The 26,472-nt window shown below is 47.9% G+C and overlaps 1 long non-coding RNA gene across 1 annotated transcript; it reads right to left on the reverse strand.

Moving 5' to 3' along the window:
• Positions 1 to 951: 951 nt before the first annotated feature.
• On the reverse strand, positions 952 to 26,472 carry LOC135050916 (uncharacterized). Its single transcript, XR_010241921.1, has 2 exons — positions 26,340 to 26,472; positions 952 to 1,425 (listed from the first exon to the last, which is right to left on the reverse strand). It is a non-coding gene; the product is annotated as an uncharacterized LOC135050916 (long non-coding RNA).

Below are 26,472 nucleotides of genomic sequence, written 5' to 3' on the forward strand. Positions count from 1 at the left end.
AAATTCAGCTACGCTGAGAATATGGCATTGGTGCGGGAGCTGATGAGGCATCATCGACAGCTGTTTGGCCATGATGCTGCAAAGGTTTCGTCACGCAGGAAGACTGTTCTGTGGGGGAAGGTCGTTGCGGCTGTTAATAGTGAGGGTGTGGTGAGGCGGACCGAGGACACGTGTCGTAAGCGATTCTACGACATCAAGCGCCGTGTCAAGGCTAAGATGTCTAAGGAGGCTAAATCAGCCCGCCAAACAGGGGGTGGACACCCCTTCCAAGCGTCAAATCGGGATTGGGAGGAGCCTGTGCGTACTCTGATTCCGCCAGAAGTGGTTGGTGCGACTCATGTCCGGGATTCGGATCGCCCAAGGCAGGATGGTGAGTTTGTATTTTTTTCATTTTTTATAATGTAAACATCTGTGCTTTGTCCTTAGTTATCTGAAATGTCTTCTAGCTAATTGTGATTGTAAGTTGGTTCATTCTTCTAATGTGTTAGTGATGTAGTTTTAATCACAATTAGTTTTGTTTTTATTCTTTGTATTGTCAATTTAGCAGGTTGCCTTGGGCTTTTTCTGGTGTTTTAATTCAAAAGTAAATTGTTGTAGGTGTATTTTAAAGAAGTGTGATTCATGTGTTTAATGAATTTTTTTTTTTTAAAGATTTTCAATAGACTTATGGTTATTGTGTGTTGTTCTGGGTTGTCCTTTGTGTGGTTGATGTGATTTTTCATGCATATTTGTATTCGATGCATACAATTTTGTGCAGATATTTGGGGGTAGTGTATTGTTGTTAGCAGGAAAAATTTGAAAAATAGCGAGCAATATTCTGGTTGTGTCAAGCTACCACATTTGGGTTTTAAGTAGTATAATATTGTGCATTATGCACCTTTGTGTATGGATTGGTTGGTGAAATTGTTTCTGATTTCAACTATACACACCCAATGAAGTCAGGCAGAAAAGCATAAGCATAGTTTAGTTTACTTCTCATCTGGTTCCACATATGTTTACATCACAATAAGGAATTTGCATAAACATATAAACATAATAGTATGTTCATAAGGACATTCTTCATATTTCTACAGTACGAAAGAGAAGCAGCACAGCCAGGCCACATCCCACACTGCCAAGAGATGCAGATGCTGGCAATGCAGGTAAGCTTTTAGTGTAAACACATTCTGAAAACACATAGAAAAGCAGAATGTTAATGTTTATCTTATCACATAGGTTCTTCTTCAGCAAACCCTCCTCCACTAAGGCGCACATCACAGGGCTCGGATACTTAACATAGGAGGCCAACCAAGAGACGCCGTCTTGAAGCTGAATCACCAGCAGCATCCTCACCACCCCAACGGCGCATCTCCACAGTGTCGGCCCTGCCACCACAAGCCATTTTGGCCAGCCCACAAAGCGAGGATCCACAATCCCCTCAGCTGTCTGGTGAGTAAACATAACAATTACTTGTAAAGAAGTTAAAAAACAGTGGGGTAGATGTATTAACCTGGAGAAGGCATAAGGAAGTGATAAACCAGTGCTATGTGCAAGGTGATAAAGGCAGCAGCCAAACAGATCCTAACTGTTAAATTACATATTGGAGCTGTTTGGCTTGTGCCTTTATCACCTTGCACATATCACTGGTTTTTCACTTCCTTATGTCTTCTCCAGGTTAATTCATCTGCCCCACTGTTTGTGCACAGCAAAAAAAATGTGTCACAAATAAACAGTCATGGGGGTAAGGTATTTTTTTTTGGTTAATTTTCAGATGTGATGTTGGGCATAGCAACAAAAATTTTTATTTGTAATCTTTGCTAGAAACAGCTACATAAATTTTAAGTCTCATCCAATTGTTTTGCATGCCCAACATCACCAGTTCTAAACATAGGCCACCTTAAGACTTTTTCCCCCATTGTTAATGTATTACTTTTTTACCACTATATTTGATTAAGTTTTGGCCAGACCACTGACTGCCTTGAACAATGTATGAGTGTATTGCTCAACACATTTATTGTATTGTGTGTGTTGTACAAAAGGAAACTTCATACACAATATGTAAATGTAGTAATTTGTATTTGTTAGAGTTCTTCGTGTTCGCACATGAATTATGGCTCAGAGTCCAACAATTCCCTCAAACATTTTTCAACTGAGTAGTGAACGTTAGAAGCCACATATTTATACAAAAAGTTGAGCAACATAGTTAAGTTTAGGCCACAATCTATTTATCAATTCCAACATGAATATTAAGAAGTAATGCATGTTGACGTAAAGCTATAATAAGACCAATGCAAAATATTGACTAAATAGTGGCTGTCTTCAATCCCATACAGAACCACCCATCATGGCCGAGGATGCCCAGCACGAAAGTGACCAGCAGGATACGTACACACTACACCTGCAAGCGATAGATCCTACCCAGCCAACCACGCCGCAGGACATACCCCAACCACCCCAAACATCCCACAGCCCCCAATTAAGCCCAACACCACCCCAGCAACAAATGACCCCAGAGTTTTGGAGCAGTTGGGCCACACAACAGGCGCAACACTATGCGTGCCTGAACACCCACACCCAATACCTTGCCAGTCTGCCCCACCATCTGCCTAGACTCAGTCGAAACTCAGGCAGACTGATAGTTCAGGTTGGCAGAATTGCCAATTCAATGGAGCAGATGAGGGCAGACAACAGCCAAATGCAAGCCAATCTGCAACGCATCATGGATGAGCAACAGCGGCAGCAACAAGCCCTCATTCAACTGATTCAACACAACCAAATGATTAACGAAAACCTGTCCAGAATTATTGCAAACAACACTGCCGCTAATAGCCAACTCACTGCAAGCCTAAATAACCTGAGCCAAAGCCTTAATGTGTTGGCATCACACCAACTAAGCTCTAGCTCGGGAACAACTACACCAAGCCAGACCCCACGTAACTCCCCAGTTAGACGCTCCAGCAGAACCCGGACCAATGAACCAGGGCAATCCTCTGCACCCAGCACACACAAAAAAAAAAAAAAAAAATTACGGCTGCAGCAAATAGTTTGTTACAAATAATGTTTTTTGAATTGTTACACAAAAAATGCCAGTGTTCAAGGTAATAAATTATTCACACGGAATATGTGTATTGTTTAATTTGCTACACAAACCACCTGCACATTAGTGGATTGGCCCAGATGTCTATTGGTATAAATATATTGCCTGCCCCTAGGTGGGCTCAGCTCAACGTGTGTGCAGTCTATGGCACCCAGCACATTGGGCATGCCAGCAAGCTCAGAGAAAGCTACCCTGACTGCATGCCACTGCGACTCCTGGGTAGGGAAGCAGAGAGAGGCATCTATGTGGACATCCAAGACATCCAAAACCTGAGTGGACATTACAAAATATAAGGTGAGTGTCATGACCTGTAATAAATACAATACTGTGTTATATTACATAACAGAAGCACCACTTAGACATAGACGTGTATGTATGTTTTAACTCACCTGAATTAAATATTTAGAAAAGGTGGGCTGTGAGATACTAATTACATCGCCATTCACAGCCTGGAAGCTACCAGTAGCCATAAAGTGCAACACAGCCAGAAGTTGATGCAGGCCTGAGACAGAGCGAGAGCGTGCTGTCTCAGGGTCTAGGTTCAGTTTGACAAGGTCATACAGATGGAAAATGTTTTATTTAGCCGGACCATCTGTATAACCTGGTCATCGGGCAATTTCAATTTGTTCAAGTTTAAACGCCCCCTAAAAAAACCAGGCCTACCCAGCCTACGCGGAACCTGTACAACCTGCTGACCATGTTCACTTTCCTGGCCTTGGTTTATTGTTGCCTCATGGAGCAGTCTCAGGTATTCCCCAGCAAACAAGACATTTCAAATCAGTACTACACACGGTAGCAGCCATTTCAGAGTGAGAGATGTTAAAAATGTGCTTGGGTCCTTTTTAAAGGTCCAAAAATTCAGGTGTGAGTAATGTAGAATTGGAAACACATGTAAACACGCTTCTCAAAAGCAGGTCTACTTTTTTTTTAGGCTTTTTTTACGATTTGCATTTTTTCACGGCCGCACATGCATTTTCACGGTAGAGATTTCAAATACGAATGCATGGTAAATGACCGAGTTCTATACCTAAACAGCCGCGTTTGACCGATGGTGTATTCATTCGTATTTTTACTACACAGCCGTAAAAAAAAATACGAATACCCTCATCACTGCCGAGATTGGAGTTTAGTAAATTCCCGAGATGACACTTTGAAGAACAAAACACCATCTCGGTCAAAATCGGGAGCTTAGTAAATATACCTCCTTGTTGTTGAAGGAGGACCCTTATCTCCTGGCATCACCTTGGTGAAAACCCTCTGTGCCATGGAAGGTCCGAACGGCAACGTCTGAAATTGGTAATGACAATTCTGTATTGCGAATCTCAGATAAGCTTGATGTGGAGGATAAATGGGAACGTGTAAGTAGGCATCTTTTATGTCTACTGAAACCATGAAGTCCCCCTCCTCCAGACTGGAAACCACTGTCCTCAGGGATTCCATCTTGAACTAGAACCTTTGCAGGTAGAGATTCAGAGTATACAGGTTTAGAATCGGTATAACCGAGCCGTCCAGCTTCGGAACCACAAATAGGGTTGCAATAAACCCTTCTCCTTGTTGTAACAAGGGAACCAGGACAAAAACTTGATCCTGACACAATTTTGTATTGCTGCTGCCACCCCTTCCCTGTCTGGGATAGAAGCTGGTAAGGTCGATTTGAAAATACGGCCTGGGGAAAGGTCTTGAAACTCCAGTTTGTACCCGTGGGTCAAGGCCAGATTGAACCCAGAACTGACTGAAGAGTTTCAGACGTGCCCCCACCTGAGCGGACTCCCGCAAGGGAGCCCCAGCGTCATGCTGAAGATTTGGCAGGAGCAGAGGTTGATTTCTGCTCCTCTGATCCTGGAGACGCTGAGGACTTTATTTCCTTTTCCCCTTTCTTTACCCTCAAAGAAAGGGGAACCTTTATCCTTTTTTGGAATTTTTGGGCCGAAATGACTGCATTCGAGAGTGATGTGTCTTTTTCGCCGGCGCAGGAGCAATAGGCAAGACTGTCAACTTACCTGCGGTAGCCGCAGTAACTACAGCATCCAGTCCATCTCCAAATAAGGACTCACCTTAATACGGGAGAGCCTCCATATTCCTTTTGGAATCTGCGTCAGCCTTCCATTGGCGAATCCACAACGCCCTCCATGCTGAGATTGCCATGGTAGCAGCTCTTGATCCCAAGAGACCAATATCTTTCATGGTTTCTAGCATGTACGCAGCAGCGTCTTTGATATGACCTAACGTTAGGAGTATCTCGTCTCTATCTATTGTGTCAATGTCTAATAACAAGTTTTCTGACCACTTTTCAATAGCACCACTCACCCACGCACAGGCAATGGTAGGCTTGAGTAGTGTCCCATTGGCCACATCAATAGATTACAACGTAGACTCCAATTTGCGGTCTGCCGGCTCCTTAAGTAAAGCTGTCCCAGGCGCAGGGAGAAACACCTTTTTCCTTTAACCGTGACAGGGCACTGTCTAAAATGGGGGGTGACTCCCACCATTTCCTGTCCTCTGCATGGAAAAAGCTAAGCTGCCTGACTTCTTTTAGGAATCTGAAATTTCTTTTCGGGTTAACCAGACTCCCTCCCAGAGACTGTTCAGCTCATGAGGTGGACGGAAAGTTACATTACTTCTTTACTAAAGTAAGCCTGCTCCTGTGGTAAGGGAGGGGGCCCCGTTACTTCTAATACCTCCTTTATAGCTAAAAACATGTTTTGAATGTTTTTCGCTAACTTAGGATCTATTCCCCTGGAATCACTAGTGTCGACACAGGAATCAGCGTCCGTGTCGGTATCAGTTCATACTACTTGTGCAAAAGTTTATGTGACCCAGGGGGGTCCCCTGTGGATGAAAAGCAGAACTATTAAAAATCACATCTTCAACAGATTATTTTCAGTTGTCTGCATGAGACTCCGACTTATCCAATCTCTTACTGATATGATTCACACTATCACGTAAATCTTTCACCCAGTCAGGCTCATGGTGTCACATTACAACTCTGTGTCCCTAACATGGCTCCCACAGAAGGAGAGCTCCCTGCCTCAGACATGTCACACACGTGCACAATCAAACCACAGACACTCCGGGGCTTATAGGGGACAGACCCACAGTAAAATCCATCAGAGGGACACAGAAAAAACATTGCCAGTCCACAACTCAGCGCTTCAATAAAAAATCCCTGTGTCGTGTACTTTGTACACAGAGAATTTCCGCTCTATATATATTGTCAATAATAGGTTATAATACCACAATATACACCCCCCCCCTTTTTGCACTCTGATACTAAAATCATAAGTTGAGAGGAGGATCAACGTTTCTTCCCTTGCTTTTTGCTGGAAGAAAATGGCGCTGAGCAGTGTGCTGGCTGCCTGAGGAAGAAGCCCCACCCCTTGCAATGGCGCGTTTTTCCTCAGCAAACATGAGGTAATATTTATACTGACGGGGGTGTAGGATTGTGCCACGGCATAATATGCTACTTTTGCCAGTGTAAGAGTAGGTTTTCATGCTGCCCAGCCCCCCCCTCCCCCTGCTGTGTATGGGTAGCATGTCCGCGCAGCGTTCCCGCTCGCTGCGCGGTACCTTGAGCCGTCACGATGACCGTAGGTCCCTCTTGCAGATCTCCGGTAATAATACTCATGCGTTTTCTGACTTCTGGCTCTGTTACGGGGGTGACGGCGTGCTGTGGGAGTGAGTGCATAGCCGCAGCTAGTGTTCAGTACCCTTCAGGAGCTAATGGTGTCCTGTCAGCAAGAAGCAGAGCCATGAAACTATTTAGGAAGTTGGTTCCTACTTCTTCCCCCTAAGTCCCACGAAGCAGGGAGACTGTTGCCAGCAGTCTCACTGAAAAGAAAAAACCTAACAAAGTCTTTTCAGCGAAACTCAGTAGCGCTCCACTGGAGTGCGACCAGTCTGCCTGGGCACATTTATTAAACTGAGGTCTGGAGGAGGGGCATAGAGGGAGGAGCCAGTTCACACTCTAGAAAGGTCTTAAAGTGCCCATGGCTCCTGCGGAACAGTCTATACCCCATGGTACTGAAGTGGACCCCAACATCCTCTAGGACTATGAGAAAATAGGATTTTAATACCTACCGGTAAATCCTTTTCTCTTAGTCCGTAGAGGATGCTGGGGACACTTCAAGAACCATGGGGTATAGACGGGATCCGCAGAAGACATGGGCACTTTAAGACTTTGAATGGGTGTGAAGTGGCTCCTCCCTCTATGCCCCTCCTTCAGGCTCCAGTTATAGGAACTGTGCCCAGGTAGACGGACATTTCGAGGAAAGGATTTATTGTTAAACTAAGGTGGGATACATACCAGCCCACACCACAAACACGTCGCACAACATGGCATTTAACAGAAATCCAGTCAACGACATGAACAATGTCAGCAACATGCTGACTACAACAGAAACACAATCTGTGTGTAACATAACCAAAACTTAGCAAGTAAGAACTGCAGATAGAGTCCGCACTGGGACGGGCACCCAGTCACATCTACAGACTAACAGAAAAGGATTTACCGGTAGGTATTAAAATCCTATTTTCTCTTACGTCCTAGAGGATGCTGGGGACTCCGTAAGGACCATGGGGTATAGACGGGCTCCGCAGGAGACATGGGCACTATAAAGAACTTTTAGTATGGGTGTGCACTGGCTCCTCCCTCTATGCCCCTCCTCCAGACCTCAGTTACATTTTGTGCCCAGAGGAGGTAGGGTGCATTACAGAGGAGCTCTCCAGAGTTAATCTGAAAAAGAATTTTGTTAGGTTTTTTATTTTCAGGGAGCACTGCTGGCAACAGGCTCCCTGCATCGTGGGACTGAGGAGAGAGAAGCAGACCTACTTAAATGATAGGCTTTGCTTCTTAGGCTACTGGACACTATTAGCTCCAGAGGGAGTCGGAACGCAGGTCCCACCCCGCCGTTCGTCCCAGAGCCGCGCCACCGTCCTCCTTGTAGAGCCGGAAGATAGAAGCCGGGTGAGTATAAGAAAAGAAGACTTCAAGGCGGCAAAAGACTTCAGATCTTCACTGAGGTAATGTCACAAACCGATCTCTCACCTCTGCGGGTTCTGGGGTTCATCCGTTGCCGGTGCGGTTGCTCGCGGTGCTGTGCGGCCGTGTGGGGACGCGGCGTGATCAGTGGCACAGGTGATGCAGGATCTGGAAGTGCGGGGACCAAATGGCCAAAGGCACCGCTGTGTGTCTGCAGTATAGGAGGAGGCCATGTTGGAGACCAAATAAGCAATACAGAGCACTTGTGAAAACACCTGTGGGTAAGTGTAAGCCAATCCCATGCTTGTGCTGCCTTTAAGTAGGCTGGGATTATGCTACTCTGGGCTAGTGCTTTGTTGTATCTACTCTATGCCCTAGCTCTGTGCTCTCTCTGTGCATTCCTGTGTGATTCCCGTGGTCCAGATATCGTCTCCGCTCCCAGATGTCTGCCTGCAGCCTTCACTGCTAAAGATCCACCAGCTCCCTGCTGTGCTGTCAGTCAATCACTTTCCCAGTGGCAAACAAGTGGATTCCCAGAGTCTTGTAAGAGGTTACCCTGTCTGCCTGCTTCAACCACACAGACTTTGGAGGATTCTACTAACATCAGCTGTTCGTTTGTTCTGCTCTAAACTTAACCCATTCATCACCATTGTCGTCTGCTGCAGTTTCACAGTGATCTTCAGAACTCGCAAGTAACCCATTTCAGTACTGTATTTTCTGTGTTGCTACAATCAAGGACAATTCTTCACAGCCTTTCAGTTAAATCTCTAAACTTCATTACAAGTCTCTACAGTTACTCATTTATGTCTGCATTATCCAGTTAACACTCTTTACAGTTCAGCATCAAATCTTGTTTCTTTTGGACAATTCATCATTCATTCACAAGCCTGTTTAAAACTCAGTTCTATGAACATTTCCTCAATGTATCTTTAAGACTGTTCCTGCTTATCATTCTACCACTTTATGCAATACGTCAGTTTATATATGGTGATTAATAATTTGTCATTTAACTCCTTACTGGAATTGTTGCTTTCAATAAAATAAGAATTTACTTACCGATAATTCTATTTCTCACAGTCCGTAGTGGATGCTGGGAACTCCGTAAGGACCATGGGAATAGCGGCTCCGCAGGAGACTGGGCACAAAAGTAAAAGCTTTAGGACTACCTGGTGTGCACTGGCTCCTCCCCCTATGACCCTCCTCCAAGCCTCAGTTAGGATACTGTGCCCGGACGAGCGTACACAATAAGGAAGGATTTATGAATCCCGGGTAAGACTCATACCAGCCACACCAATCACACCGTACAACCTGTGATCTGAACCCAGTTAACAGCATGATAACAGAGGAGCCTCTGAAAAGATGGCTCACAACAATAATAACCCGATTTTTGTAACAATAACTATGTACAAGTATTGCAGACAATCCGCACTTGGGATGGGCGCCCAGCATCCACTACGGACTATGAGAAATAGAATTATCGGTAAGTAAATTCTTATTTTCTCTGACGTCCTAGTGGATGCTGGGAACTCCGTAAGGACCATGGGGATTATACCAAAGCTCCCAAACGGGCAGGAGAGTGCGGATGACTCTGCAGCATCGAATGAGAGAACTCCAGGTCCTCTTCAGCCAGGGTATCAAATTTGTAGAATTTAGCAAACGTGTTTGCCCCCGACCAAGTAGCTGCTCGGCAAAGTTGCAAAGCCGAGACCCCTTGGGCAGCCGCCCAAGATGAGCCCACCTTCCTTGTGGAATGGGCTTTTACAGATTTTGGCTGTGGCAGGCCTGCCACAGAATGTGCAAGCTGAATTGTACTACAAATCCAACGAGCAATAGTCTGCTTAGAAGCAGGAGCACCCAGCTTATTGGGTGCATACAGGATAAACAGCGAGTCAGATTTCCTGACTCCAGCCGTCCTGGAAACATATATTTTCAGGGCCCTGACTACGTCCAGCAACTTGGAGTCCTCCAAGTCCCTAGTAGCCGCAGGCACCACAATAGGCTGGTTCAAGTGAAATGCTGAAACCACCTTAGGGAGAAATTGAGGACGAGTCCTCAATTCTGCCCTGTCCGTATGAAAAATTAGGTAAGGGCTTTTATAGGATAAAGCCGCCAATTCTGAGACACGCCTGGCTGAAGTCAGGGCTAACAACATTACCACTTTCCAAGTGAGATATTTTAAGTCCACAGTGGAGAGTGGTTCAAACCAATGTGATTTTAGGAACCCCAAAACTACATTGAGATCCCAAGGTGCCACTGGAGGCACAAAAGGAGGCTGTATATGCAGTACCCCCTTGACAAACGTCTGAACTTCAGGAACTGAAGCCAGTTCTTTCTGGAAGAAAATCGACAGGGCCGAAATTTGAACCTTAATGGACCCTAATTTTAGGCCCATAGACAGTCCTGTTTGCAGGAAATGTAGGAAACGACCCAGTTGAAATTCCTCTGTAGGGGCCTTCCTGGCCTCGCACCACGCAACATATTTACGCCAAATCCAGTGATAATGTTGCACGGTTACATCCTTCCTGGCTTTGATCAGGGTAGGGATGACTTCATCCGGAATGCCTTTTTCCTTCAGGATCCGGCGTTCAACCGCCATGCCGTCAAACGCAGCCGCGGTAAGTCTTGGAACAGACAGGGTCCCTGCTGAAGCAGGTCCTTTCTTAGAGGTAGAGGCCACGGGTCCTCTGTGAGCATCTCTTGAAGTTCCGGGTACCAAGTCCTTCTTGGCCAATCCGGAGCCACGAGTATAGTCCTTACTCCTCTCCTTCTTATGATCCTCAGTACCTTGGGTATGAGAGGCAGAGGAGGGAACACATACACTGACTGGTACACCCACGGTGTTACCAGAGCGTCCACAGCTATTGCCTGAGGGTCCCTTGACCTGGCGCAATACCTGTCCAGTTTTTTGTTGAGGCGGGACGCCATCATGTCCACCTTTGGTTTTTCCCAACGGTTCACAATCATGTGGAAGACTTCTGGGTGAAGTCCCCACTCCCCTGGATGGAGGTCGTGTCTGCTGAGGAAGTCTGCTTCCCAGTTGTCCACTCCCGGAATGAACACTGCTGACAGTGCTATCACATGATTTTCCGCCCAGCGAAGAATCCTTGCAACTTCTGTCATTGCCCTCCTGCTTCTTGTGCCGCCCTGTCTGTTTACGTGGGCGACTGCCGTGATGTTGTCTGACTGGATCAGCACCGGCTGACCTTGAAGCAGAGGTCTTGCTAGGCTTAGAGCATTGTAGATGGCCCTTAGCTCCAGGATATTTATGTGAAGTGATGTCTCCAGGCTTGACCACAATCCCTGGAAATTTCGTCCCTGTGTGACTGCTCCCCAGCCTCTCAGGCTGGCATCCGTGGTCACCAGGACCCAGTCCTGAATGCCGAATCTGCGGCCCTCTAGAAGATGAGCACTCTGCAACCACCACAGGAGAGACACCCTTGTCCTTGGTGACAAGATTATCCGCTGATGCATCTGAAGATGCGACCCGGACCATTTGTCTAGCAGATCCCACTGGAAGGTTCTTGCGTGGAATCTGCCGAATGGGATTGCTTCGCAAGAAGCCACCATCTTTCCCAGGACCCTTGTGCATTGATGCACTGAGACTTGGCCTGGTTTTAGGAGATTTCTGACTAGTTCGGATAACTCCCTGGCTTTCTCCTCCGGGAGAAACACCTTTTTCTGGACTGTGTCCAGGATCATCCCTAGGAATAGGAGTCGGGTAGTTGGGATCAGCTGAGATTTTGGGATATTGAGAATCCAACCGTGCTGGCGCAGCACTATCTGAGATAGTGCTACCCCGATTTCCAACTGTTCCCTGGATCTTGCCCTTATCAGGAGATCGTCCAAGTAAGGGATAACTAAAACTCCCTTCCTTCGAAGGAGTATCATCATTTCGGCCATTACCTTGGTAAAGACCCGGGGTGCCGTGGACAATCCAAACGGCAGCGTCTGAAACTGATAGTGACAGTTCTGTACCACAAACCTGAGGTACCCTTGGTGAGAAGGGCAAATTGGGACATGTAGGTAAGCATCTTTGATGTCCAGAGACACCATATAGTCCCCGTCTTCCAGGTTTGCAATCACTGCTCTGAGTGACTCCATCTTGAATTTGAACCTTTGTATGTAAGTGTTCAAGGATTTTAGGTTTAAAATTGGTCTCACCGAGCCGTCCGGCTTTGGTACCACAAATAGTGTGGAATAGTACCCCTTTCCCTGTTGTAGGAGGGGTACCTTGATTATCACCTGCTGGGAATACAGCTTGTGAATGGCATCCAATACTGCCTCCCTGTCTGAGGGAGACGTCGGTAAAGCAGACTTTAGAAAACGGCGAGGGGGAGACGTCTCGAATTCCAATTTGTACCCCTGAGATACCACTTGAAGGATCCAGGGGTCCACTTGCGAGTGGGCCCACTGCGCACTGAACTTCTTGAGACGGGCCCTCACCGTGTCTGCCTGTAAAGCCCCAGCGTCATGCTGAGGACTTTGCGGAGGCGGGAGAGGGCTTTTGTTCCTGGGAACTGGCTGTTTGTTGCAGCCTTTTTCCTCTCCCTCTGCCACGGGGCATAAATGAGGCGCCTTTTGCCCGCTTGCCCTTATGGGGCCGAAAGGACTGCGCCTGATAATACGGCGTCTTCTTAGGTTGAGAAGCTACCTGGGGTAAAAATGTGGATTTTCCAGCAGTTGCCGTGGCTACCAGGTCTGATAGACCTACCCCAAATAATTCCTCCCCTTTATAAGGCAATACTTCCATGTGCCTTTTAGAATCCGCATCACCTGACCACTGCCGCGTCCATAAACCTCTTCTAGCAGAAATGGACAGCGCGCTAACTCTTGATGCCAGTCGGCAAATATCCCTCTGTGCATCACGCATATATAGAAATGCATCCTTCAAATGCTCTATTGTCAGTAATATACTGTCCCTATCTAGGGTATCAATATTTTCAGTCAGGGAATCCGACCACGCCAGGCCCGCACTGCACATCCAGGCTGAGGCGATTGCTGGTCGCAGTATAACACCCGTGTGAGAGTATATACATTTTAGGATATTCTCCAGCTTTCTATCGGCAGGTTCCTTTAGGGCGGCCGTATCAGGAGAGGGCAGTGCTACCTGTTTTGACAAACGTGTGAGCGCTTTATCCACCCTAGGGGGTGTTTCCCAACGTGCCCTATCCTCTGGCGGGAAAGGGTATGATGCCAATAACCTTTTAGGAATTATCAGTTTTTTATCGGGGGAAACCCACGCCTCATCACACACTTCATTTAATTCCTCGGATACAGGAAAAACTACAGGCAGTTTTTTCTCACCAAACATAATACCCTTTTTAGTGGTACTTGTATTATCAGAGATATGCAATACATTTTTAATTGCTTCAATCATGTAACGTGTGGCCCTAGTGGAAGTCACGTTTGTCTCATCATCGTCGACACTGGAGTCAGTATCCGTGTCTGTGTCTGCCATTTGAGGTAATGGGCGTTTTAAAGCCCCTGATGGCGTTTGAGACCCTTGGACAGGCACAAGCTGAGTAGCCGGCTGTCTCATGTCGTCAACTGTCTGTCGTAACGAGCTGACACTGTCACGCAATTCCTTCCATAAGCTCATCCACTCAGGTGTCGACTCCCCAGGGGGTGACAACTGTATAATAGGCAATTGCTCCGCCTCCATCTCATTTTCCTCCTCAAACATGTCGACACAATCGTACCGACACACCGCACACACACAGGGAATGCTCTGATAGAGGACAGGACCCCACTAGCCCTTTGGGGAGACAGAGGGAGAGTATGCCAGCACACACCAGAGCGCTATATATAAACAGGAATACCACTATAAAATGTGCTTTTCCCTTTATAGCTGCTGTTATATCAAAACTGCGCCAAATTAGTGCCCCCCCTCTCTTTTTTACCCTTTTCTGTAGTGCAGGACTGCAGGGGAGAGTCAGGGAGACGTCCTTCCAGCGGAGCTGTGATGGAAAATGGCGCCTGTGTGCTGAGGAGATAGGCTCCGCCCCCTTCTCGGCGGCCTTTTCTCCCGCTTTTTTGTAAGTTCTGGCAGGGGTTAAAATACATCCATATAGCCCTGGGGGTTATATGTGGTGTATTTATGCCAGCCAAGGTGTTTTACATTGCTGCTCAGGGCGCCCCCCCCCCCTAGCGTCCTGCACCCTCAGTGACCGGAGTGTGAAGTGTGCCTGAGTAACAATGGCGCACAGCTGCAGTGCTGTGCGCTACCTTGTTGAAGACTGATGTCTTCTGCCGCCGATTTTTCCGGACCTCTTCTTGCTTCTGGCTCTGTAAGGGGGCCGGCGGCGCGGCTCTGGGACCGAGCTCCGAGGCTGGGCCTGTGTTCGGTCCCTCTGGAGCTAATGGTGTCCAGTAGCCTAAGAAGCCCAATCCACTCTGCACTTCAGGTGAGTTCGCTTCTTCTCCCCTTAGTCCCTCGATGCAGTGAGCCTGTTGCCAGCAGGTCTCACTGAAAATAAAAAACCTAAAACTAAAACTTTCACTAAGAAGCTCAGGAGAGCTCCTAGTGTGCACCCTTCTCGGCCGGGCACAAAAATCTAACTGAGGCTTGGAGGAGGGTCATGGGGGAGGAGCCAGTGCACACCAGGTAGTCCTAAAGCTTTTACTTTTGTGCCCAGTCTCCTGCGGAGCCGCCATTCCCATGGTCCTTACGGAGTTCCCAGCATCCATTAGGACGTCAGAGAAATATATGAAACAGAACTTTCTTCGTCCTCCCTGCTTTCATCATACCCCACCACCTACACCTTTGGTTGGTCCAGGGTTAACGGATTCACAAAAACACTCGGCCCTGACAGGTAAGCGCACAGCGGTACCGCTGTGCGCCATTGCTCCCACACAGAACGGGCACTGATGGGTGCAGGGCGCAGGGGGGGTACATTAGGCTGCGGAGGCAGTAAATGAAGAGATCTCCCGCTATTTTTTGAATATTGAAGCGGGACCGAAGCCCGCCGCTGGAGGGGGCGGAGCTTGATCCCTCAGCACTAACAGCGCCATTTTCTCCACAGAACACTGCAGAGAAGCTGGCTCCCCGGACTCTCCCCTGCTGAACTCGGTGACAGAGGGCTGAAAAGAGGGGGGAGGGGGCATGTTTAAGGCGCAGTGAGTGTATAACATTGATTATATATATAAAAAGCGCTATCTGGGTTATTCCAGTGTCAATTTGGCGCTGGGTGTGTGCTGGCATACTCTCTCTGTCTCCCCAAAGGGCCTTGTTGGGGAATTGTCCCCTTATAGATATATCCCTGTGTGTGTGGGGGTGTCGGTACGTGCGTGTCGGCATGTCTGAAGCGGAAGGCTCTTCCAAGGAGGAGGTGGAGCAGATGTGTGGTGTGTCTCAGTCGGCAACGCCGACTCATGATTGGATGAACATGTGGCATATGTTAAATGCGAGTGTGGCCTCATTACATAAAAGACTGGACAAAGCAGAGTCCAGGGAGAAAGCAGGGAGTCAATCCACGGATTGGACTGGGTCACAGGGCCCTTCTGGTTCTCAAAAACGTCCCCTATCCCAAATAGTGGACACTAGTACCGACACGGATTCTGACTCCAGTGTCGACTACGATGATGCAAAATTACACCCAAGGGTGGCAAAAAGTATTCAGTGTATGATTATTGCAATAAAAGATGTTTTGCATATCACTGATGACCCCTCTGTCCCTGATACGAGGGTGCGCATGTATAAGGAAAAGAAACCTGAGGTAACCTTTCCCCCATCTCATGAGCTTAACAAGTTTTTTAAAAAAGCTTGGAAAACTCCAGATAAAAAACTGCAGATTCCCAAAAGGGTTCTTATGGCGTATCCTTTCCCTGCACAGGACAGGGTACGTTGGGAATCCTCTTCCAGGGAGGACAAGGCTTTAACGCGCCTGTCCAAGAAGGTGGCGCTGCCGTCTCCGGACACGGCAGCCCTCAAGGATCCTGCTGATCGCAGACAGGAGACTACTTTAAAGTCTATTTATGCGCATACGGGTGCTTTGCTCAGACCGGCAATAGCATCGGCATGGGTATGTAGCGCAGTTGCAGCATGGACAGATACCTTGTCAGCTGACCTTGATACCCTAGACAGGGATACCATTTTATTGACCTTAGCCCACATTAAAAACGCAGTCTTATATATGAGTGACGCACAAAGAGACGTTGGGCTGCTGGGTTCCAGAGCCAATGCCATGGCTATTTCTGCGAGGCGAGCTCTATGGACCCGCCAATGGACGGGTGATGCAGACTCGAAGAAGCATATGGAGGTTTTACCTTACAAGGGTGAAGTGTTGTTTGGGGAGGGGCTCGCGGACCTGGTTGCCTCAGCTAACGCGGGTAAATCTACCTTTTTACCTTTTGTTCCCCAACAGCAAAAGAAAACTCCACAGTATCAGATGCAGTCCCTTCGGTCGCATAAATCCAGAAGAGGTCGGGGCTCCTCCTTCCTTGCTAGAGGTAAGGGTAGAGGAAAGAGAACACCTGCTTCGGCTAGTTCCCAGGAGCAGAAGTCCTCCCCGGCTTCTACAAAATCCACTGCATGACGCTGGGGCTCCCCTAAGGGAGTCCGCACCAGTGGGGGCGCGCCTTCGACTTTTCAGCCAGATCTGGATTCTTTCAGACGTGGATCCTTGGGTGATGGAAATTGTTTCCCAAGGCTACAAGCTGGAATTCGAAGAGGTGCCCCCTCGCCGATTTTTCAAGTCGGCCTTGCCTGCTTCACCCCCGGAGAGGGAAGTAGTGTTAGCTGCAATTCAAAAGCTGTGTCAACAGCAAGTGGTGGTCAAGGTTCCCCTGGTCCAACAGGGAAAAGGGTATTATTCAACCCTGTTTGTGGTCCCGAAGCCGGATGGTTCGGTCAGACCCATTTTAAATCTAAAATCCCTAAACCTGTACTTGAAAAGTTCAAATTCAAGATGGAATCGCTCCGAGCTGTAATATCCAGCCTGGAAGGGGGGGGGGATTTGATGGTGTCACTGGACATAAAGGATGCATACCTTCATGTCCCCATATACCCCCCTCATCAGGAGTACCTGAGATTCGCTGTACAGGACTGTCATTACCAGTTTCAGACGTTGCCGTTTGGGCTTTCCACGGCCCCAAAGATTTTCACCAAGGTATTGGCAGAGATGATGGTGCTCCTGCGCAGGCAGGGAGTCACAATTATCCCATACTTGGACGATCTCCTGATAAAGGCGAGATCGAGAGACCAGTTGCTGAAGAGCGTGTCGCTCTCCCTAAAAGTGCTGCAACAGCATGGTTGGATTCTGAATCTGCCAAAGTCACAATTGGTTCCAACGACTCGGCTATCATTCCTAGGCATGATTCTGGACACGGAACAAAAGAGGGTTTTTCTACCATTGGAAAAAGCCCAGGATCTCCAGAACATGGTCAGAGACCTGCTAAAACCAAAAAGAGTGTCTGTTCATCAATGCAATCGAGTTCTGGGGAAAATGGTGGCAGCCTACGAGGCCATCCCCTTCGGCAGGTTTCATGCAAGGAGTTTTCAGTTGGACCTTCTGGACAAATGGTCCGGGTCCCATCTACAAATACATCAGAAAATAACCCTGTCCACCAGGGCCAGGGTGTCTCTCCTGTGGTGGCTGCAGAGTGCTCACCTTCTAGAGGGTCGCAGATTCGGCATTCAAGACTGGGTTCTGGTGACCACGGACGCGAGCCTCCGAGGATGGGGAGCAGTCACACAAGGAAGAAATTTTCAGGGATTATGGTCAAGCCAGGAGGCTTGTCTACACATCAACATACTGGAATTGAGGGCCATATACAACAGCCTACGACTAGCGGAGAATCTTCTTCGCGACCTACCGGTTCTGATTCAATCAGACGTCAGCCGTGGCTCATGTAAACCGCCAAGGCGGGACAAGGAGCAGATGGGCGATGGCAGAAGCCACCAGGATTCTTCGCTGGGCGGAAAATCACGTAAGCGCTCTGTCAGCTGTCTTCATTCCGGGAGTGGACAACTGGGAAGCAGACTTCCTCAGCAGACACGATCTCCATCCGGGAGAGTGGGGACTTCATCAAGAAGTTTTTGCAGAGATAACAAGTCTTTGGGGAATTCCTCAAATAGACATGATGGCGTCACGCCTCAACAAAAAGCTTCGGAGGTATTGTGCCAGGTCTCGGGACCCTCAGGCAGTAGCAGTAGATGCCATGGTGACACCATGGGTGTTTCATTCGGTCTATGTATTTCCTCCTCTTCCTCTCATCTCAAAAATATTGAGAATCATAAGACAAAGAAGAGTGCAGACAATACTCATTGTCCCAGATTGGCCTCGAAGGGCCTGGTACTCAGATCTTCAGGAAATGCTCACAGAAGATCCGTGGCCTCTTCCGCTCAGGGAGGACCTGTTACAGCAGGGGCCATGTGTGTTCCAAGACTTACCGCGGTTACCTTTGACGGCATGGCGGTTGAACACCGAATCCTAGCTAGGAAAGGTATTCCGGAGGAAGTTATACCTACTCTGATAAAGGCTAGGAAGGAGGTGACGGCAAAGCCGTATCTTGAGGAAATATGTATCTTGGTGTGAAGCCAAGAATGCTCCTACGGAAGATTTCCATCTGGGCCGGTTTCTCCACTTTCTACAGACAGGAGTGGATATGGGCCTAAAGTTAGGCTCTATTAAGGTACAGATTTCGTCCTTATCTATATTCTTTCAGAGGGAATTGGCTTCTCTCCCAGAAGTCCAGACGTTTGTGAAGGGAGTGCTGCACATCCAGCCCCCCTTTGTGCCCCCAGTGGCACCGTGGGACCTTAACGTGGTGTTAAGTTTCCTGAAATGTCACTGGTTTGAACCTCTTCAAACAGTTGAATTACAATTTCTCACGTGGAAGGTGGTCATGTTATTGGCCTTGGCATCTGCAAGGCGGGTGTCCGACTTGGCGGCCTTGTCCCACAAGAGCCCCTATTTGATTTTCCATGTGGATAGAGCAGAGTTGAGGACACGTCCTCAATTTTTGCCTAAGGTGGTTTCTTCATTTTATATGAACCAACCTATTGTGGTGCCTGTGGATACGGGGTACTGGGAGGACTCCAAGTCCCTGGATGTAGTCAGGGCCGTAAAGATTTATGTAGCCAGGATGGTTAGGGTTAGGAAAACAGAGGCTCTGTTTGTCCTGTATGCAGCCAACAAGGTTGGCGCTCCTGCTTCTAAGCAGACTATTGCTCGCTGGATCTGTAACACGATTCAGCAGGCTCATTCGACGGCTGGATTGCCGTTACCAAATTCGGTAAAGGCCCATTCCACTAGGAAGGTGGGCTCTTCTTGGGCGGCTGCCCGAGGCGTCTCGGCATTACAGCTTTGGCGAGCAGCTACTTGGTCGGGTTCAAACACTTTTGCTAAATTCTACAAGTTTGATACCCTGGCTGATGAGGACCTTGCGTTTGCTCAGTCGGTGCTGCAGAGTCATCCGCACTCTCCCGCCCGGTTGGGAGCTTTGGTATAATCCCATGGTCCTTACGGAGTCCCCAGCATCCTCTAGGACGTAAGAGAAAATAAGATTTTAAACCTACCGGTAAATCTTTTTCTCCTAGTCCGTAGAGGATGCTGGGCGCCCGTCCCAGTGCGGACTGCTTCTGCAAGACTTGTATATAGTTGTTGCTTTCATAATGGTTATGTTACAGTTGGAATCGGTCTTTGACTGATACTGTTTTGTTCATACTGTTAACTGGTTGCGTATATTCCAGGTTATATGGTATGATTGGTGTGGGCTGGTATGAATCTTGCCCTTAGATTAACAAAATCCTTTCCTCATATTGGCCCTCATTCCGAGTTGTTCGGTCGTTGCCGATTTTCGCTATATTGCGATTAGTCGCTTACTGCGCAAGGTTCGCAGAGCGCATGCGGTTAGTTATTTTACACAAAAGTTAGGTATTTTACTCACGGCATAACGAGGATTTTTCATCGTTCTGGTGATCGTACTGTGATTGACAGGAAGTGGGTGTTTCTGGGCGGAAACTGGCCGATTTCTGGCCATGTGCGAAAAAACGCTGGCGTTTCTGGGTAAAACGGGTGAGTGTCTGGGCGAACACTGGGTGTGTTTGTGACGTCAAACCAGGAACGAAACTGACTGAATTGATCGCAATGGCTGAGTAAGTCTCGAGCTACTCAGAAACTGGTAAGAAATTTCTATTCGCAATTCTGCCAATCTTTTGTTCGCAATTCTGCTATGCTAACATACACTCCCAGAGGGCGGCGGTTTAGCGTGTGCAATGCTGCTAAAAGCAGCTAGCGAGCGAACAACTCAGAATGAGGGCCATTGTCCATCTCCTCTGGGCACAGTTCTCTAAGTGAGGTCTGGAGGAGGGGCATAGAGGGAGGAGCCAGTGCACACCCATACTAAAAGTTCTTTATAGTGCCCATGTCTCCTGCGGAGCCCATCTATACCCCATGGTCCTTACGAAGTCCCCAGCATCCTCTACGGACTAGGAGAAAAAGATTTACCGGTAGGTTTAAAATCTTATTTTCTCATACGTCCTAGAGGATGCTGGGGATACTTTAAGAACCATGGGGTTTATACCAAAGCTCTAGAATGGGCGGGAGAGTGCGGATGACTCTGCAGCACAGATTGACCAAATATGAGGTCCTCCTCAGCCAGGGTATCAGACTTGTAAAATTTTGCAAAAGTGTTTGAATCCGACCACGTAGCTGCTCGGCAGAGTTGTAATGCCGAGACCCCTCGGGCAGCCGCCCAGGATGAGCCCACCTTTCTGGTAGAATGGGCCTTCACTGATTTCGGTAACGGCAATCCAGTCGTAGAATGAGCATGCTGAATCATATTACAGATCCAGCGCTTAATAGTCTGCTTAGAAGCAGGATTTCCAATCTTGTTGGAAGCATACAGGACAAACAAAACTTCATTTTTCCTAAGTGGAGCCGTTCTGGTGACATAAATCTTTAAAGCCCTGACCACATCGAGAGATTTTGATTCAGTAAAAACGTCAGTAGCCACTGGCACCACAATAGACTGGTTCATGTGGAACAATGCAACCACCTTTGGCAGAAATTGTTGACGAGTTCTCAACTCTGCTCTATCTTCATGGAAGATTAAATACGGACTCTTGTGAGACAAAACCGCCAACTCAGACACCCGTCGTGCTAAGGCCAATAACATGACCATTTTCCAAGTGAGAAATTTCAACTCTACCTTCTGTAAAGGTTCAAACCAATGAGATTGAAGGAACTGCAACACCACATTAAGAACCCATGGTGCCACTGGGGGCACAAAGGGAGGTTGGATGTGCAAAATGCCCTTCACGAAAGGCTGAACTTCTGGAAGGGAGGCCAATTATTTTTGAAAGAAAATTGATAAGGCCGAAATTTGTACTTTTATGGAGCCTAACTTTAGGCCCGCATCCACACCTGCTTGCAGAAAATGGAGAAAACGCCCCAGCTGAAATTTTTCCGTAGGAGCCCTCTTGGATTCACACCAAGACACATGTTTTCTCCAAATACGGTGATAATGTTTTGCCGTTACATCTTTCCTAGCCTGAAGAAGTGTGGGAATTACTTCACTGGGAATACCCTTTCGGGGCAAGATCCAGCGTTCAACCGCCAAGCCATCAAACGTAGCCGCGGTAAGTCGTGATATACGCACGGCCCCTGCTGTAACAGATCCTTTCTTAGAGGAAGAGGCCAGGGATCTCCTATGAGTAATTCCAGAAGATCTGGATACCAAGCCCTCCTCGGCCAGTCCGGAACAATGAGGATCACCTGAACCCTTGTTCTTCTTATGATCTTTAGCGCCCTTGGTATGAGTGGGAGCGGAGGGAACACATACACCGACTGAAACACCCATGGCGTCACTAGTGCGTCCACAGCTATTGCTTGGGGGTCCCTCAACCTGGAACAATATCTCAGAAGTTTCTTGTTGAGGCGAGAATCCATCATGTCTATTTGAGGAATTCCCCAAAGACTTGTCATTTCTGTGAAGACCTCTTGATGAAGACCCCACTCTCCTGGATGGAGATCGTGTCTGCTGAGGAAGTCTGCTTTCCAGTTGTCCACTCCTGGAATGAAGATTGCTGACAGAGCGCTTGTATGTCTTTCCGCCCAGCGGAGAACTTTTGTGGCCTCTGCCATTGCCGCTCTGCTCTTTCTTCCGCCCTGGCGGTTTATGTGCGCTACTGCAGTTATATTGTCCGACTGGATTAGTACGGGCAGGTTTTGAAGGAGACGTTCCGCTTGAAGAAGACCGTTGTAAATGGCTCTTAACTCTAGCGCGTTTATGTGTAGAGAAACTTCCTGGGTTGTCCATCTTCCCTGGAAGTTTTCTCCCTGTGTGACTGCTCCCCGGCCCCGGAGACTCGCATCCGTGGTTGCTAGAATCCATTCCTGGATCCCTAACCTGCGTCCCTCTAGGAGGTGAGAGCTGTGCAGCTACTACAGGAGTGAGATTCTGGTCCTGGAGGACAGGATTATTTTCCGATGCATGTGTAGATGGGATCCGGACCACTTGTCCAACAGGTCCCACTGAAATACTCTGGCATGGAACCTGCCAAATTAAATGGCCTCGTAGGCCACCACCATCTTTCCCAGCAAACAAGTGCATTGATGGATCAACACTCTCGCTGGTTTCAGAATCCGTTTGACCAAACTCTGGATTTCCAGAGCTTTTTCTTCTGGAAGAAACACTCTGTAATTCTGTGTCCAGAATCATTCCCAAGAACGACAGCCATTTTGTCGGATTCAACTGTGACTTTGGCAAGTTTAGGATCCAACCATGTTGTTGTAGAACTGTCAGGGATAGCGTAAAGTCCTTGACCAGTTTGTCCTTGGATCTCGCCTTTATCAGGAGATCGTCTAAGTAAGGGATAATTGTGACTCCTTGCCTGCGAAGGAGAATTATCATTTCCGCCATTACCTTGGTGAAAATCCTCGGAGCCGTGGACAGACCAAACGGCAACGTCTGAAATTGGTAATGACAATCCTGAATAGCAAACCTTAGGTAAGCCTGATGCGGAGGATATATGAGGATGTGTAAGTAGGCATCCTTTATGTCGACCGACACCATGAAATCCCCTTCCTCCAGACTGGAGATCACTGCTCGGAGAGATTCCATCTAGAATTTGAATTTTCTTAGGTAAAGATTGAGGGACTTTAGGTTCAGAATTGGTCTGACCGAACCATCCGGCTTCGGGACCACAAACAGGCTGGAATAAAAGCCTTCTCCCTGTTGAGACGGGGGAACCCTGATAATGACCTGATTTAGGCATAACTTTTGTATTGCATCGCATACAACCTGCCTGTCCGGAAGAGAAGCTGGTAAGGCCGATTTGAAAAATTGGTGAGGGGGAACGTCTTGAAACTCCAGTTTGTACCCCTGGGACACTATTTCTAAAGCCCATGGGTCCAGGGCCGATCGAGCCCAAAATTGACTGAAGAGCTTGAGACGTGCCCCCACCGGTGCGGACTCCCTCAGTGGAGCCCTAGCGTCATGTGGTGGACTTGGCAGAAGCCGGGGAGGACTTCTGCTCCTGGGAAGCTGCGACGGCTGGAGATCTTTTACCTTTTCCTCTTCCCCTATTAGCGAGGAAGGAATAACCTCGCCCTATTTTGTATTCATTTGGCCGAAAGGACTGCATCTGAAAATGGCCTTTTTGTTGTGGAGGAACATAAGGCAAAAAAGACGACTTACCCGCGGTCGCCGTAGATGCCAAATCAGTGAGACCCTCGCCAAACAAAACACTACCTTTATATGGGAGAGACTCCATAGCTTTCTTAGAGTCAGCATCAGCATTCCTAGCTGAAATTGCCATGGCATTGGCTTTTGCTCCCAAAATGCCAATATCCCTCGCCACCTCCTTTAGGTAGGCCACAGCGTCCCTGATATAACCCAGAGTTAACAGGATACTATCCCTATCTAGGGTATCTATATCAGATGACAAGTTATCTGCCCACTTTTCAATAGCACTACTCACACACGCCGATGCAATGGTTGGTCTGAGCAGTGAACCTGTGGTGACGTAAATGGATTTTAATGTATTTTCCTGTCTACGATCCGCAGGATCCTTAAGGGCTGCTGTGTCAGGAGACGGTAAAGCCACCTTTTTAGACAACCGTGACAGAGCCTTGTCCACAATGGGGGAAGACTCCCACTTTTCTTTATCCCCAGAAGGGAATGGATACGTCACCTGAATCCTCTTGTCTCAAAAAAAGTATTCAGTTCATGAGAGGGAGGAAACATTACCTCAGGTTTCTTTCCCTTATACACATACAGACCCTAGTATCAGGAACAGTAGGGTCCTCAGTGATATTTAACACATCTTTTATTGCCACAATCATGTACTGAATATTCTTTGCCAACTTTGGGTCTAATTTGGCATCACTATAGTCGACACTGGAGTCAGTGTCGGTATCTGTGTCTGCCAACTGAGCAAATGAACGTTTATGTGACCCCCGAGGGGTTCTGGACCTGTGATAACACATCCTCCACAGATTTACATTAGCATTTAAGGCATTCAACACATTTACCCAATCAGGAGTCGGCGGCGCCGACATGGTCACTCCCACGGCCATTTCTGTCCCTAACACAGTCTCCTCCTAGGAAGAACACTCAGCCTCAGACATGCCGACACATGTGTACCGACACCCAATGACACACTGGGCAGATAGGGGACAGACCTACAGTAAAGCCTGTCAGAGAAACACAGAGGGAGTTTGCCAGCTCACAACCCAGTGCTCAAACCCAGTACTGAAACCTTAATATAAAGCCCAGACCTTTTTCTAGCGCTTTTATAACTTATATAAGCCAAATTAACTGTGCCCCCCGTTTTTGGAGGCAAGGACCAGTGTCTCTACAGCTTTCTTGTGAAGAGAAAATGGCGCTGAGAGCTGTGAGGGCTAAGCCCCGCTCCCTCAATGGCGCGCTTCAGCCCGCTATTTTATAATATAAAAACGCAGTCGGGGGTCAGGATTTTGTGCCTTGGCACATCTTATCCACTTTGCCAGCTTGTATGAGGATTTTTTTATGCTGCCCAGGGTGCCCCCCCCCCCCCTCGCCCTGCACCCTGTAGTGCGCTGTGTGTGGGAACATGGTGTGCAGCGCGATCGCTGTGCGGTACCTCAGAAAGCCGTCACTGAAGTCTTCTATCTTCTTCTACTCATCTGACTTCTGGCTCTGCAAGGAGGGTGATGGCGGGCTCTGGGAGTGAACCCCTAGGCGTACCTAGTGTTCCAAACCCTCAGGAGCTAATGGTGTCCTGTAGCCAAGAAGCAGAGCCTTTGAACTCATTAGAAGTAGGTCTGACTTCTCTCCCCTAAGTCCCACAATGCAGGGAGACTGTTGCCAGCAGTTCTCCCTGAAAATAAAAAACCTAACATAAAGTCTTTTCAGAGAAACTCAGTAGAGCTCCGCTGTGTGTGACCAGTCTCCCTGGGCACAATTCTAAACTGGAGTCTGGAGGAGGGGCATAGAGGGAGGAGCCAGTTCACACCCATTCAAAGTCTTAAAGTGCCCATGTCTCCTGCGGATCCCGTCTATACCCCATGGTTCTTGAAGTGTCCCCAGCATCCTCTAGGACGTATGAGAAAAAGGTTTTTCGTAGTGACATTTGTTTTTATGAAGTTATTACACCCTCAGTGCACAACTGCACATTCACTTTGAAAAGTGGGACAGAGAGAGTAGCCCCCTCCAGAATTACACACACCTTAAGGGTGGTACTCACGGAGCGATATTCTAAGCAATCTGACTAGATTGCTTAGAATTTAAGCATTATCGCTCCGTGTGTAACCCCTACAGCGATAGCGATGCGCAGCCCGCGCATCGCTATCGCTGGTGCTAGATTGGCCTGCATGCAGGCCAATCTAGCAGGTCGCTCACTTCACCCGCTGGGTGAAATGAGCCCCCTCCATCTCCTCCCGCACGCTCAGCGCAGATCGCGCTGTGCTGAGCGGCGGGAGAGGTGTGCTGAGCGGTTCGCTCAGCACACATCTCTCCCACATCAGCCCGTCTATATGGGCCTTTAGACACCCCTCAGATATCAAGGTTACCTTTTTAGTTACCTCCAGATAGAGGTTAATATCACTCTATAACAAAGCTTGGTACAGTGTCTATTTGAAATCACAAGAACAACAGCATAAATAAAGCATACATGTACATCTCTCAAGCAGAGTTCAGGGTGGTCAGTGGGTGAAATATAACCAGTCTTCCTGGGGAGGAGCAGTGCCAGAAAACATAGCTGGGACTATGATGGATATTTCTGGTTCTTATTGCCATAGTTATAATTTAAGGGCCACTAAATCGAAGTTGATTTTGGATAAAAGAGTGAGCTATAAATACCTTTCACAGATATGTGTGGAAAAGGTCGAGGTCCTAATCCTTGACAGAACCTTAGATACTTAAACAGACTTGCCAACCCTCCCGCATTTAGCGGGAGGCTCCCGTATTTTGCCAGTCCCCCGCTGCCCCTCAC

This window comes from Pseudophryne corroboree, chromosome 2 (assembly GCF_028390025.1).
Source record: "Pseudophryne corroboree isolate aPseCor3 chromosome 2, aPseCor3.hap2, whole genome shotgun sequence".
NCBI classification, from domain to species: Eukaryota; Metazoa; Chordata; class Amphibia; order Anura; family Myobatrachidae; genus Pseudophryne; species Pseudophryne corroboree.